Genomic DNA, 15,135 nt, shown 5'->3' with positions numbered 1-15,135 from the left:
GCATGTCAGGTGTGCATGTCAAATGCAATACAACAAAGTGATAAAATCATATGCGTACTCTCATAGTATCAATTCACTCAGTCCTCCCAGTTATTCAGTCCTCACAATTACTCAGTCATCCCAGTCACTCAGCACTCGCTCTCGGCACTCGCACTCGCACTCAGTAGGTACCTACGCTCACTAGAGGTGTGTACAGACTCTGAAGGAGCTCCTTCAGCCCAAGTGATATAATCAACCAATCATGGCGTAAATCAATAACAGTTGTTGCGGCGTGCAACCCCTCTCATCATAAATCAATATACTCACAATCAGGCCCTCGACCTCGCTCAGTCATCAATCTCTCCAGTCTCTTGGGCTCACAATGTCATGAAATCAGTCCCACAATAATGATGTGATGTATCAATAAATGGTAACATAGACTGATATATGATATGCATATGAATGCATATGACTGAGTATGTAATTGCAATGTAAGCAAATAACTCAACAACATAAATGAGCTCAGTGGGTTCCAACAGGATAAACATGTAGCCTAGACATGGTTTCTAACATCGATCACAGCTCAAGTGCTCTATCACATAGAGGACAGTAAAAAGGTTTAGATAAGATAGTTACATAGTTCCATGGAATCGACTAAATCACATTTACCATGATGCAAGCCTACACGCCCGTCACCTAGCATGTGCGTCACCTCAACATCAATCACATAACACATAATTCGGGGTTTCATACCCTTAACACCAAGTTTAGAAGTGTTACTTACCTCGAACAATCCAAATCCAATACCGAGCAAGCCAAACGATGCTCCAAAAATGTCATCTTACGTGTACCGACCTCCGAACGGCTTGAAACTAGCCAAAGCAACTCAAATACATCAATAAAGCCCAAGGAAACAATTCCAAATGGTAAAGGTCAAATCTTTAATCAAAAGCCCAAAATTGGCCAAAAAGTCTAACCCGGGCCCGTACCTCGGAACCTGACGAAACTTATAAAATCCGACAACTCATTCAATTATGAGTCCAGTCATACTAGTTTCACCCAAATCCAACTCCGAATCGATGTTCAAAACTCAAAAATTCACTCTATAAAACTTTGGACAAATCCCCCCCTCCAATTACCAAAACACGAAGATAGATTCACGAAATATAACCAAAATCGAGTAGAGAACACTTACCCCAATCCATATGGTGAAAATAGCCTTAAGAATTGCACAAATCCGAGCTCCCCAACTCAAAATATGACCAAATGAACAAACCCCTCGATATTAAATATTTTTGCCTAGTTTTTCTGCCTCGTTTTGTATGTCAAACGATCCCGAAACTCGCTATTGATACCTCCAATGGATTCCTTGTGAAATTTCAGTCAAGTTAGGCTTTTGAATCACTCCATTTGACCTTATAATGAAAGAGATATGTTGGTTTCAATATTTGAAAATAGTTCAGATTTTTAAATACGAACTCAGTGGTAATTTCTTAATTAATCTGGAAAAAATCTGGCAACCCAATTCTTAGTAAAATGATCATAAATTCCTCATACGATGTCAAAACTTGATGATTCCAACTGTTATAGTTCCAAAATTATGATACAGATCTAATGCTTCAATTAAAATAGAAATTTAAGCTCATTTGCTTATTGCGGTACCATTTATGCTTGAAGAAATAACGTCGAAACATAAAAAGACGAGTGCAACATAACCCAAACCTATCCGAAACTCACCCGAACCCCTCGGGACCCCATCCGAACATACCAACAAGTCCCATAAAATAATAAGGACTTACTCTAGGCCTCAAATCTCGCATAACAACATCAAAATCACGACTCGTACCTCGAATCGAACTTAATGAACTTTGAATCTTTCAATTTCCAAAACTCGTGCCGAACCTTATCAAATCAACTCGGAATGAACTCAAATTTTGCACACAAGTCCCAAATTACATTACGAAACTACTCCAATTACCGGAACCACAATCTGAACCCGATTTCATTAAAGTCAATTCCCGGTCAAACTTATGAACTTTCCAAACCTTCAAATTTCCAACTTTCGCTAATTAGCGTCGAAACCTTCTAGAAATATCCAAATGCAAATCCGGGTATACGTCTGAGTCCAAAATCACCATCCGGACCTAATGAAACCATCAAAACTTTGATCTGGGGTCAAATACTCAAAAGTCAAACTTGGTCAACTCTTCCAACTTAAAGCTTCAAACATGAAATTCATTCTTCCAAACTAATTCCGAAACACCTGAAAACCAAAACCAACGATTCACACAAGTCATAATACATTATATGAAACTACTCAAGACTTCAAACCACCGAGCGAAGTGCAAATGCTCAAAACGAACGGCTGGGTCATTATACCAACTTACTATGCATCCTTCTGGAGTATAGTAACAGGCAACTTAAAACTTGACGAGTTTACAAATTAATGACAAGGGCTTTAATTTAAACTTACTCACAACCAGAGTTTACCCAAAAAGCATATATATATATATATATATATATATATATATATATATATATATATATATAACATATACTCCTAATCAAACATGGTAAGTAATAAAGGTGCATAAAAGAACACGTCATGTGTCCATATTTGTGATATGTAAACATTTGGTGTAGGTAATTAATTAGTTTTGTCCCTCATCCTGAGGTATTGATAACACATAGGGTGCTAACACCGGGAATTGAAGAGGGAGGTTAATTTTCAGTTACAAAACTGAAAAACGAAAAACTGATAACGGACCGTTGGATTTAATATTAATATTTGTTTTAATATTAATATTCATTTAATAATATTTCTGTTAATATTTTACTATTAACAAATAAATTTGGTCCAAAAAATGAATCAATCAATCGATCATTTGATCAAATCCAAATCCAAATCCAAATCCAAAGCGGAGCCGAGCCAAGCCGAGCGAGCGACGGCGACGACGATGCGAGGCTTGCCTTGTTCTCAACTCTTTAAGAGCTAGAAGAAGAGCAATTGCTTATATACCCATCAAAAACCTCTTCCTCTTCCAATATGGGGACAATATCACTTTGTCAAGGAGGGAAACTCAAATATTACTCAAATATTTTATTTTTCCCCCATTTCCTATTCACCCTCTTTTAATCTTAAATAACAAAAACCTCAACAATCCCCCACATGAATGGGGAATGGCTATATCACGGAAGTATGCATGGAAAAACTGTGTGATTTGCAAGCAAGGATTAATCGCATCTGGATAAGTAGGTTTCCCTTTGAACTTTCCGTAGTGAACTTATGTCGGATATACTCGGTCAATCGGTAGATTTGATATCTTTGAACCGTCGATCTTTGGTGTATACCTAGACAACCATAAGTCACACAATCAACCCTTAACCGTCTTTGGTTCTCATTGTTGTGTTCATTTCAGCCATGAACACCGCCTGGTTTCATAAGTGCGTAGAGAACTGGCCTTACAAAATTCTCCTTGAAGTGGCTAACACTTCACACTTACATAGGTAATTCCTAAACGTGTCATCCCATAGATACACTATTTGATATACCCCGTATTAAATTTAGAAATCATTAAAAAGTCTTAAAGCTTTATCCTTAGTACTTAACATTGTTTCATCACGAGAATGGACCAAAATTGTAGTTGACAATGTTGAACCGTCATTAATGATTTTGTTTGATCTCCTTGAACCTAGATCTTGGGATCTCTAGTCTTCTAGGTAAAGTTACTGTCACAATGACCTGTTCTCGGCCATAGTCCCATTCCCCTTGATGATTTCTCAACTACCTCTCTAGTTAGGCCTTTTGTAAGTGGATCCAACACATTATCACTTGACTTTACATAGTCAATCGTGATAAATCCTATAGAGAGTAATTGCCTAACGGTTTTATGTCTTCATCGTATATGATGATATTTACCGTTATACGTAATGCTCACAGCCCTTCTAATTGCCGCTTGACTATCACAATGTATGCATATTGGTGCCAACGGTTTAGGCCAAAATGGAATATCTTCCAAGAAATTTCAGAGCCATTCAGCTTCTTCACCGGCTTTATCTAAGGCTATGAATTCAGCCTCTATTGTAGAGCGAGCAATGCAAGTTTGTTTGGACGACCTCCAAGATACCGCTCCCCCACCAATAGTGAATACATATCCACTTGTGGACTTTGAATCAGCTGAACCGGTGATCCAATTTGCATCACAGTATCCCTCAATCACTGTAGGATATTTACTATAGTGCAAAACAAAGCCTTGGGTATGTTCTAAATATCCCAAAATTCGTTTCATTGCCATTTAATGAGATTGACATGGATTGCTCGTGTATCGACTCAATTTACTTATAGCACAAGATATATCTGGCCGTGTACAATTCATGATATACATTACGCATCCCAACACACGAGCATAATCCAATTGTGATATTGTCGCACCTCCTTTTCACCGCGCCCGCGGAGCGCGTGGGGAGTTTTCTCCAATTAAAGGACAGTCGAAACAGGATTTATTTATTTTGTTTCAGAGTCGCCACCTGGGAATTTTAAGGCGTCCCAAGTCACCAATTTTTAATCCCTGAATCGAGGAGAATATGACTCTGTTTGTTATTCTGCGAACCAGAAATCCTGAATAAGGAATTCTGTTAATCCGGAAGAAGGTGTTAGGCATTTCCGAATTCCGTGGTTCTAGCACGGTCGCTTAACTGTTATTATATTTGACTTTGATTTATTAAATGCATATTTATTGCCCAATTTTATTGTTACCGCTTCTATTTAGACTGCTTGTAATTAAGGACCCTTCTTCGAATCGAATCACGCATACGTGTATCCGTTTTATATATTATATATTTTTTAACGTGAAAAATCGTGTTACGCGTACGTATACACAATGATATTGATAATATAATTTATTTATTTTTTTCGAAATTTTTATTTATTTATAAAAATAGACTTAAGTTCGAAATTGTGCTTAAAATAAAATTAAGAACGTCTGTCGCTCTTGTATGATTAAATAGTGAACTGCACATCTCAGGTTATATGAAATAATTTGATATTCTCCGAAGAACCCCTTTTTAATAAAAATTTGCTCGAAGTTGCGCGAACGCATAATCCGAAATGCCTTTAGAAGTATAATCAAGTCACGCGAACGCATCCCTAATTATGCAAATTAGTTTGGGTCGCATAAATGCGTACCCATGTTTAAGAATGGAATTATTATTATACCGCGCCTAAAGCAATTAGCATTTTATTTACTTTGGGGAAGGCCGTGAAATTTGTTAAACGGCCCATCCGAAGTCTAAGTAATCAATTAAACAGTTATTGAGGGCCCCGCAATTAGTGTGTTTTATTGGGCGAGGCTCATCTCATTTTATTAAAAAAATAGTCCTAAAATGCCTACATTTTCTGTTGAAATTTTTCTTTACAAAATAAAGAGAAAATGTCTTAATTTATTTACATGTTATTACCTAGTTACATTATACTAGGCATGTTCTCAATTTGTCAAATTAAAAAATAGTAATCCAATTTTAATCCTAGACCATTTATATGTTGAACTTAACCAATATTATTTAACTAAACAATATTTCTACCAAATTCTTACTAGATGGCCTATTCGTTTGATTTTTACTTGACGAAGTTACTACACCATTTATTTATTTTTGGCAATATATAGGTAGTTCAATCGTTAAGCTATCGTCGGATATTCTACTATATGTATTAAATAGCTACACGATTCTGATTTTTTTGCAAACTAAATAAATTATACATACAAATAAAATTCAGAATATAATTAAAACTAATTCAAAATTTCAACTATTTATTTTTTCGTATTCATGCTTCATATTCGGATTACAATAACCAACTTTCAGTTGTGTACCTGATATCGGAAGCAAAAGAAAATGATGATGAGAATCAGCGACAGTAATAACAATACAGCAACAATAGTCCAGCAGCAGTAACAACCCAGTAACAGACCGGTGGAGTAGTAATCCCAAAAATAAAAGCTTTAAGCTTTAAATGAAACAACAACCATTAATACTAATTTCAAACAAAGAAAGAAAGCAGTAGATTTTTTTTAGTTTTATTTTATTTTGAAAGCTTAAATATTTTTCGGAATTTTTCTCTCTTCTATTCTCTGTCCGTTTTTTCTCTCTCTCTGTATGTGTTTTCTGTCTCGTATCTCTCTCTATTCTCTCTCTATGTATTCTTGTCTTGTGTTCAAGACTTCATATATATAATCCCATCCCATAAATCTTTCCATTAATTAAAATCAATACTTTTTCTCTACCCAACCCATTATCTTTCCACTCATCCCCATTACATTAAATAAACATATCACACCATCCCATTTCATTTTGTCCCCCATGCTTCATTTAAAATAATGCAAGATTCCCCCTTTAAATTAAATCTTGTCTCCCCTTTATATTAAATAATCATATCACAACCCACCCCATTTCATTTTGTCTCCCATGCTTCAAATAAACAATTACAAAATGTACAATTCCTAAACTACCCCCTCCGACCTTACTGAAATTACCAAACTACCCCTAAACGTACTACAAATTTACCAAACTACCCATCAGCTATAACACATCAATTAATCAAACTTAACCAAAATATAGACAATATGATCAATTTCTAACAATGTTCAAACAACAATATGAACACGGATGAACATCATAACAACAATATCACATGAACACGATTTTAACAACATTTCAACAACAAATCACATGAACACGAATTGAACAACAAAGAACAACTAAAATTTGATTGAACAATATTTTAGCAATAAACAATCATATTTTCTGATTCAACAACAACAACAAACAAAGTATGAAGATTTCTAAATTCAATTATATTGAACTTAAAATCAACTCTAACAACATTACAACAAACAATTATTATATTAAACTTTAAACAAGATTATGAGAACAATTTAAAAAATAATCATAAATGGTAAACAAGAAATCAAACTATACAAAATTCGGATTCAAGATCATCCAAACAAAGTATGAACATGAATGAATCTATTTTAACATAACAAACATGACGGATTAAACGATTAAATCAATATATTCCTTTAACACAACTAAATTCTTTTTAGACAAATAACAAGATCGACGAATAAACAATTATGAACTTAAGCTTGAACTTAACAATATTAACAATTTCTAACAATACATAAACACATGAAACAAATTGAAGAAATAGTTAATTAAATTTCAATTTGAATCTAATAAACATCAAACTAACAAATATTCATTTAAACAATAATACAGACATGAAATGAATATGAAAACAACTAATTAAACTTCTATTTTGAAATCTGAAAATTAATTTAACAAACAACATGAACACACTAGAAAATTATTTCAACGATGAACAACGAACAAAACAAGGATTAAATCATTTAACGATTTTGGATCCGAAAATAACGAACAAAAATTACGGACAATAAATGAGATTCAAAAACCAACTAACCGGAAATGAAATCAACGACGAACTTCGATTGTAAACAAATCTGTCCAAGCCTCGACCAAAGCTCGAACGAAGGACGACGAAGACGAAGAAGAAGTAGAAGCAGTCATGCAACTACTGCCGCGACGAGCAGCAGCAGCAGTCCGTCCAACACCTGCTGTAACGAGCAGCAGCAACACTACGTAGGAAGCAGAAGCAACGGCGATAGGCGTGTTTGGATGACGGCGTGTTTGCTGAAACGCAGCTGCGCGAGCAGCAACAGTTCGGTCATGTTTGGTTAAAACAGAAGCAGCAACGACATGGATGACGACGAAAACACGAAGAAGAAGAAGCAGCTGAACGCAGCAAGAAGGAGAAGCAGCTGAACGCAGTAGGGGAAGCCATGGATGAGCTCAAACTCGACGATGACGAAGCTTGACGGAGGAGGGCAACTATGGAGTTGTTGGTGCGTGTGTGCGTGAGTGACGGGGTGAGGGGGCGTTCGTGGGGGAGGCTGGTTGACGTTGCAGGCTGGGGTTTGTGGGGGGGCAGCCATGGGAGCTTGAGAAACTTGGAGAAGAAGAAGAAGATAGGAAAAAGGGGGGGGGTGGCGGATTGGTTAGGTTTTTTTTAGGGTTTTCTCCTCTTTTTTTTTTTTTTTTGTTTTGTGTTGTTTGTAAGATAATAGGATGTTGGGTTATGGACTGGGTCGACCCAGTTCGAAATGGACTGGGTCGTAGGGAAGATTGGACCATTTTTTGGGCCTATGGCTTGAAATCGAAGAAGAGGCCCAATTTCGACTTTCTTTATATTTTCGCTCTCTTTTCTTCTTTTATTTCTCTAAAACTAAATTATAAAAATACTTAAACTATTATTAAGAACTAAATTAAGTTTTAAAAGTGCAAATTAACTCCAAATAATAATTAACGCACAATTAAGTAATAATTAAGCATAAAATTGTATATTTGGACATTAAATGCTAAAAATGCAAAAGATGCCTATTTTTGTAATTTTCATTTTTTGTAAACAAATTTAATTAGTAACAATTATAGAATTAAATCGTACATGCAAATGCGACATATTTTTGTAATTTTTTTATTAATTTAACAAATAAACAAACACAGACAAATACAAATAATTATCCAAAATATCACAAAATCTCACAAAATTTCACACCAAGGAAAATCATTTTATTTTGAATTTTTTGGGAGTAATTCTCATATAGGGCAAAAATCACGTGCTTACAGATATGCTTTGGCCTTTGTTCTTTGCTAATGCAAGATTCACGTCAATTCTTTGCAACTTTAAACCCTAAGTGCTTGAATTTTTCAAGTACTGTCTTAATATAATGAGATTGTGACAATGCCAGACCTTAAGGAGTCATATGGATCTTAATCCCCAGAATTAAATCAGCAACTCCCAAGTCCTTCATATCGAACTTGCTAGCTAGCATACGCTTAGTAGCATTTATGTTGGCAATGTCGTTACACATTGTCAGCATATCATCCACATATAAGCAAACAATGACTATGTGATTTGGAACATTTTTAATGTACACATATTTATCCCATTCATTTATCTTAAAACCATTTGACACCATTGTTTGGTCAAATTTCGCATGCCATTGTTTGGGTGCTTGTTTTAATCCGTAAAGGGACTTAACAAGTCTACATACCTTCTTTTCTTTACCTGGAACCACAAACCCTTCAGGTTGTTCCATGTAAATTTCTTCCTCCAACTCTCCATTTAAGAAGGCCGTCTTAACATCCATTTGATGAATTTCAAGACCATACACTGCAGCTAATGCTACTAACATCCGTATGGACGTAATTCTTATAACTGGAGAGTATGTATCAAAGTAGTCTAGACCTTCTCGTTGTCTATACCCTTTGACTACGAGCCTTGCCTTGAATTTATCAATAGTGCCATCATCTTTCATTTTCCTCTTAAAAATTCATTTAGAACCCAAAGATTTATTTCCATGAGGAAGATCAACCAATTTCCATGTATGGTTGTTCAATATGGATTCTATTTCACTATTGACTGCCTCTTTTCAAAACAATGATTTCGAAGAATACATAGCTTCTTTAAATGTTCGAGGCTCATTTTCCAATAAGAAAGTCACAAAATCTGGTCCAAATGAAGTAGACGTTCTTTGACATACTACATCTTGGATCCTCCTGATTAAATGTACTTTCTTTTGTTTCTTCCCGAGGTCGTTTAGATCCTTCACCAATGGACTCACATTCCTTTTTATATGGATATATATTTTTAAAGAACTCAACATTATTTGATTCTATAACTGTATTATTATGAATGTCGGGATTTTTTGATTTATGCACCAGAAATCGATATGCTTTACTATTGGTCACATATCTTATGAAAACACAATCAACAATTTTCGGTCCTATTTTTACCTTTTTAGGTTTAGGAACTTGTACTTTTGCCAAACACTCCCACACTTTAAAATAATTCAAGTTGGGCTTCCTTCCTTTCCATTTTTCATATAGAATGGATTGTGTTTTACTATGGGGTACTCGATTTAGTAATTGGTTAGCCGTAAGAATGATTTCCCCTACAAGTTTTGTGGCAAACCATAACTTATCAACAATGCATTCATCATCTCCTTTAATGAACGATTCTTTCTTTCCGCAATCCCATTGGATTGGGGCGTGTAAGAGACCGTTGTTTGATGAATAATTCCATATTCTAAACATATTTGTTCAAAAGGAGATTCATATTCACCACCCCTATCACTTCTTATCACTTTGATTTTCTTGTTAAGTTGTGTTTCAACTTTATTTTTGTATTTCTTGAATGCGTCTATTGCTTCATCTTTAATATTAAGTAAGTAAACATAGCAATATCGAGTATTATCGTCAATAAAAGTTATGAAATACTTCTTTTCATCGCGAGATGGTATTGACTTCATGTCGCAAATATCTGTGTGAATTAAGTCTAAAGGATTTGAATTCCTTTCAACTGACTTATAAGGATGTTTAACATACTTAGATTCCTCACATATTTGATATTTTGATTTATCGCATTCAAACTTAGGAAATACTTCCAAGTTAATCATTTTCCGCAAAGTTTTATAATTGACATGACCCAAACGTATATGTCATAATTCATTTGACTCAAGTAAGTAAGACGAAGCTGAAATTTTATTATTATTCTCAACAACCATTACATTCAGCTTGAAGAGGCCCTTAGTGAGGTAACCTTACCCTACAAACATTTCGTTCTTACTTATTATAACCTTATTGGATACAAAAATACATTTAAAACCATTCTTAACAAAAAGTCCATCATAGACTAAATTCTTCCCAATTTCGAGAACATGAAGGACGTTGTTCAAGGTCACCACCCTGCCAGAAGTCATTTTCAGAAATATCTTCCCACATCCTTCAATCTTGGCCGTTGCAATGTTTCCCATAGAAAGAGCCTCTTAGGGTCCAACAAGAGCATATATAGCAAAAGCTTCCCTAACAGCACAAACATGGCAAGTGGCTCCAGAATCAATTCACCACTCCTAAGAATTTCTCACCAGGTTGCATTCAGAAAGTATAGCACATAAGTCATCAACATCTTCATGTTTTTCAACCATGTTTGCTTGACCCTTCTTCTTGTCTTTCTTCGGAGCACAGTACTCCATAGATTTGTGTCCAGCTTTTTCACAGTTGTAGCAATTTCTGTTGAACCACTTCTTACTTGGGTTGCTTTTTGGTTCAGAAGCCTGCTTCCACTTTCTCTTATTTTGAGAAGTATCCTCAACAATGTTTGCTCCCATTATTGTTGAGTTTCCACGGCCTCTCTTTTCAGCAGCTTTGTTGTCCTCTTCGATTCTCAATCGAACAATGAGATCTTCAAGGGACATCTCCTTGCGTTTGTGTTTCAAGTAGTTTTTGAAGTCCTTCCACAAAGGAGTCAACTTCTCAATCATCGCTATTACTTGGAATGCTTCGTTGATGACAAGACCTTCAATGAAAATTCTGTTAGTAAAAAAACTAAAATTACTACTTTCAACATCACTATTAATTCGATTTATACCTTCAGCAAGGAGATCGTGAATAATCACTTGCAATTCCTGGACTTGGGTAATAACATACTTGCTATCTACCATTTTGTAATCCAAAAACTTAGCGGCAATGAATTTCTTCAACCCGACATCTCCAGTTTTGTATTTCTTTTCAAGCGCAGTGTACAATTCTTTTGACGTCTCTACGCCACTGTAGACGTTATACAGATCGTCCTCCAGTCCGCTAAGAATATAATTCTTGCATAGAAAATCAAAATGCTTCCACGCCTCAATCACAAGAAAGCGTTCATTCTTTGGAGTTTCATCAGGCAGAACAGGAACATCTTCCTTAATGAACTTCTGCAGACTTAAAATAGTCAGGTAGAAGAACGTCTTCTGCTGCCACCGCTTGAAATCAAGCCTGGAAATTTTTTTGGTTTTTTCCGTCGGTGCCAATACCGGTGTTCGGCTTGTTGACGCATTGACAGTCACCATCGGAACAGCTTGGTTTCCGTTGCCATTCGTCATTTCTGTAAAAGAATGACACAAACAAGCATTTAATAAACTTTTAAAACCGGAGTAGAAAATCGCCACGAAGGCTTTAATCTCCAAAACGGGAGTAGAAAACCCACAAAGGTTTTAGCCTCCAGAACAGTAAGTATAACACAAATACAAAAAATATATTAAATTCCTTAAGCTTGTTAGTGAACTGTATTTGTAAACTAATTTTGGAAAAAATAGAATAACATATAAACAGAAAATGTAAAGAAACAAAAGTTAATCCGAGCCCACTGAATTCACAGTGTTTCCTTAAGGAATTTAATCCCCTCATAGTACCCAAGGTTATGAATTATTTCCTCCCAAGATAGAACGAATTACACACTGGTGTAGTGGTACTTCAAACCCTAGTGTTTCAGCGAACACAAAGTTCGGTAGCAAATCACCCTTACTGTTGCTTTCTTTGAAGATAAAACAATACAGAAGAAACGAGGAGAACTCAGAAAATCACATGAAAATTCTGAGAGAATGGACTTGTATTTATAGCCAATGTTGGGTTGAAAACTGAAGAGTTGCAACTCTTCAGAATGACTGTTTATGCAAAACGACCATAACATTGTTAATATTTCATTATTAACAAATAATTTGGTCCAAAAAATTAATCAATCAATTGTTTGATCAAATCCGAAGCCGAATGACGACGACACGAGACTTGCCTTTTTTTCAACTCTTTAAGAGCTAAAAAAAGAACAATTGCTTATATATCTATCAAAAACCTCTTCCTCTTTCAATATGGAACAATATTCCTTTATCAAAGAGGAAAACTTAAATATTACTCAAATATTTCACTTTTTCCTCCATTTTCCATTCAATTTCTTTTAAGCATTAATATAACTTAAAACCCCAACAGTAAGTAATCATCAGACGGCTAACAATAAATTGAGAAGTTAAGCACAAGTCCGCACTGAATATATCCTAGAAGACGTGGAACTATCCTCATCAAAAGTCAAGAATCAGGTACAGATTTTGGAACTTTTTTACTTTTGGAAAAGTATGACGAGGATTGTAATCGTTAGTCGTCTGTTAGAGACGTAAGGTCAAAGATGGAAAAACATCTTTGGTTTCCACATGCCCAGAGAGGCGGTGGCGCAGACACTTTTGGCCAAGGTCGTCATCTATACGGCTTCCCAAAAAGTTTTCACTTTATACGATAAAATAATGGAGTACGATATTTTAAAAAATACAAATATATACTCACTCTATTTTAATTTATGTGAATCTATTTTCTTTTTAGTTCGTATAAAAAAAATAATCCCTTTTCTTATTTGGAAATAATTTACCTTTACACAAAGATTTATAATCACACATATTATATGTGCATCATTTTAGATCACAAGATTAAAAATCTTCTCTCTTTTCTTAAACTCCGTGCTCAGTCAAATGAGTTCACACGGAGGGAGTATTATATTACCCGCTATTGCTTCATCTTTTTCATTTTTTCTAATTGAACCAAGAGATGCCACTTGAAAGTAATACAAAATCTTGGTATTATAGGGTTTTCGTCCATCACTTGTCAGGTCATTTTTCTCGCTTAATGACGTACGACAACTTGGTGCACTTAATACCAAAAGGAGAAAGTACCAATACTATGCCGACCATTAATGTTAAGTGGACTACATATTGAACACGTTACAACGATATTTACTTAGCTAGTAATCTCACCCTATAAATTCACCATAGTGTATGTTCTTCTCTACAACTACAACAGCTCCGCAGTATTTCTCTATTCACTTCTTTATTTTTCTCTTCCTTTCTGAACTTAAGAAATTTCTGACAATGGTCAAGATTGCAAGAGTACTAAGATTAGTTGCAACAGAAGTTGCTCCACCAAGATTTGTACATGTGGTTAAACGCCCAACTACTAAGGTTTTGGCTACCGTCAATGAAGACGAGGCTTGTACCTGAAACCTTATCAAGCATCTTTTTTTTTTTTGGAGTTTCTTTGCAACATTATACTAGTTTACAGCATGTGTGCCCCAAACACATTCTGTCAATGCGTGCTACTTAGCTCTAATATTCATCCCATTTTTCATCTGGGCTGAATAGTTTTCTTTTCTTTTGGTTCCCACCTGGTGCTCGGTACTCAACCAATTCAAATTTCATCACGTAAAACACATTAAATAGGGAAGCGCTCCATACAAGAATTTTCTTTCAAGTGATAGAGGTAGAGTATAAATGGCTGCCATGTCAGTTAATAATACTATTGAAGATTTTTCCTATTGTTATTTATTATTTGAGACACTCTCCTAATTTTCACTATTTTTATAAGTATCAGTTTCAATGATTAATTACTGTTGTTGATATCATATCAGGCAGCCTTTATGGAGTATGTGATTTTACAGCTTTATTAACGTTCAAAAATCAAAGTACTTGGATAACACTGATAAGAATACCTAAAGAAAAAACAGAGGGAAAATATAGCGTTTTTTAATTATTTCCCAAATGGTAAATCAGAATACTAACAAGTTCTAAGCATACAAAGTAGTTTCAGAACTCTTATCTCTATTTAATTTCTTATCACATATTTCTGGTTAGTTAAAAGTAGGTATAACTTCCAAAGAGATCGAGAAATAAAAAAGAACCCAAAAAATTTACTTGAAGAATAAGATTTTGATTTGTATTTAAAATTTGAGGGGAGATTTGACACGTCAACGTTCTTTATAATACTTACTCGCACACGGTGGTTTTGTAATATTGGATCAACGACAAGAGCTGTTCTATAATTTTTGTTTTATCCTGATTGTATGTACAACAATAGTAGAACATCTAAGATGGCTTCTTCCTTACATACATGCAGCAAATTCGTAGGAAATAGGAATCATGAAAAGAGAAATTGAAGGAAAGAATAGCTTCGCTAGTTAGTTGCGTTGCTTCTCATCTCTTGATGAGATTGTAACAACAACAACAACAGACCCAGTGTAATTTTACAAGTGGGGTCTGAGAAGGGTGATATGTACGCAGACTTTACATTGTAAAGATAGAAAAGCTGTTTCCGATAGACTCTCGGCTCAAGGAACAGTAAAAAGAAAACTACAAACAATAGCAACAACAAGGTACTAGGATAACGAAAGCAAAGGCACAACATGTAAGACTGTAACCATGTGAAAAACAAGGCATTGGTTGGTGTAAA

This window comes from Nicotiana tabacum, chromosome 10, assembly GCF_000715075.1.
Source record: "Nicotiana tabacum cultivar K326 chromosome 10, ASM71507v2, whole genome shotgun sequence".
Lineage (NCBI taxonomy): Eukaryota > Viridiplantae > Streptophyta > Magnoliopsida > Solanales > Solanaceae > Nicotiana > Nicotiana tabacum.
This window is presented reverse-complemented; position numbering follows the sequence as displayed.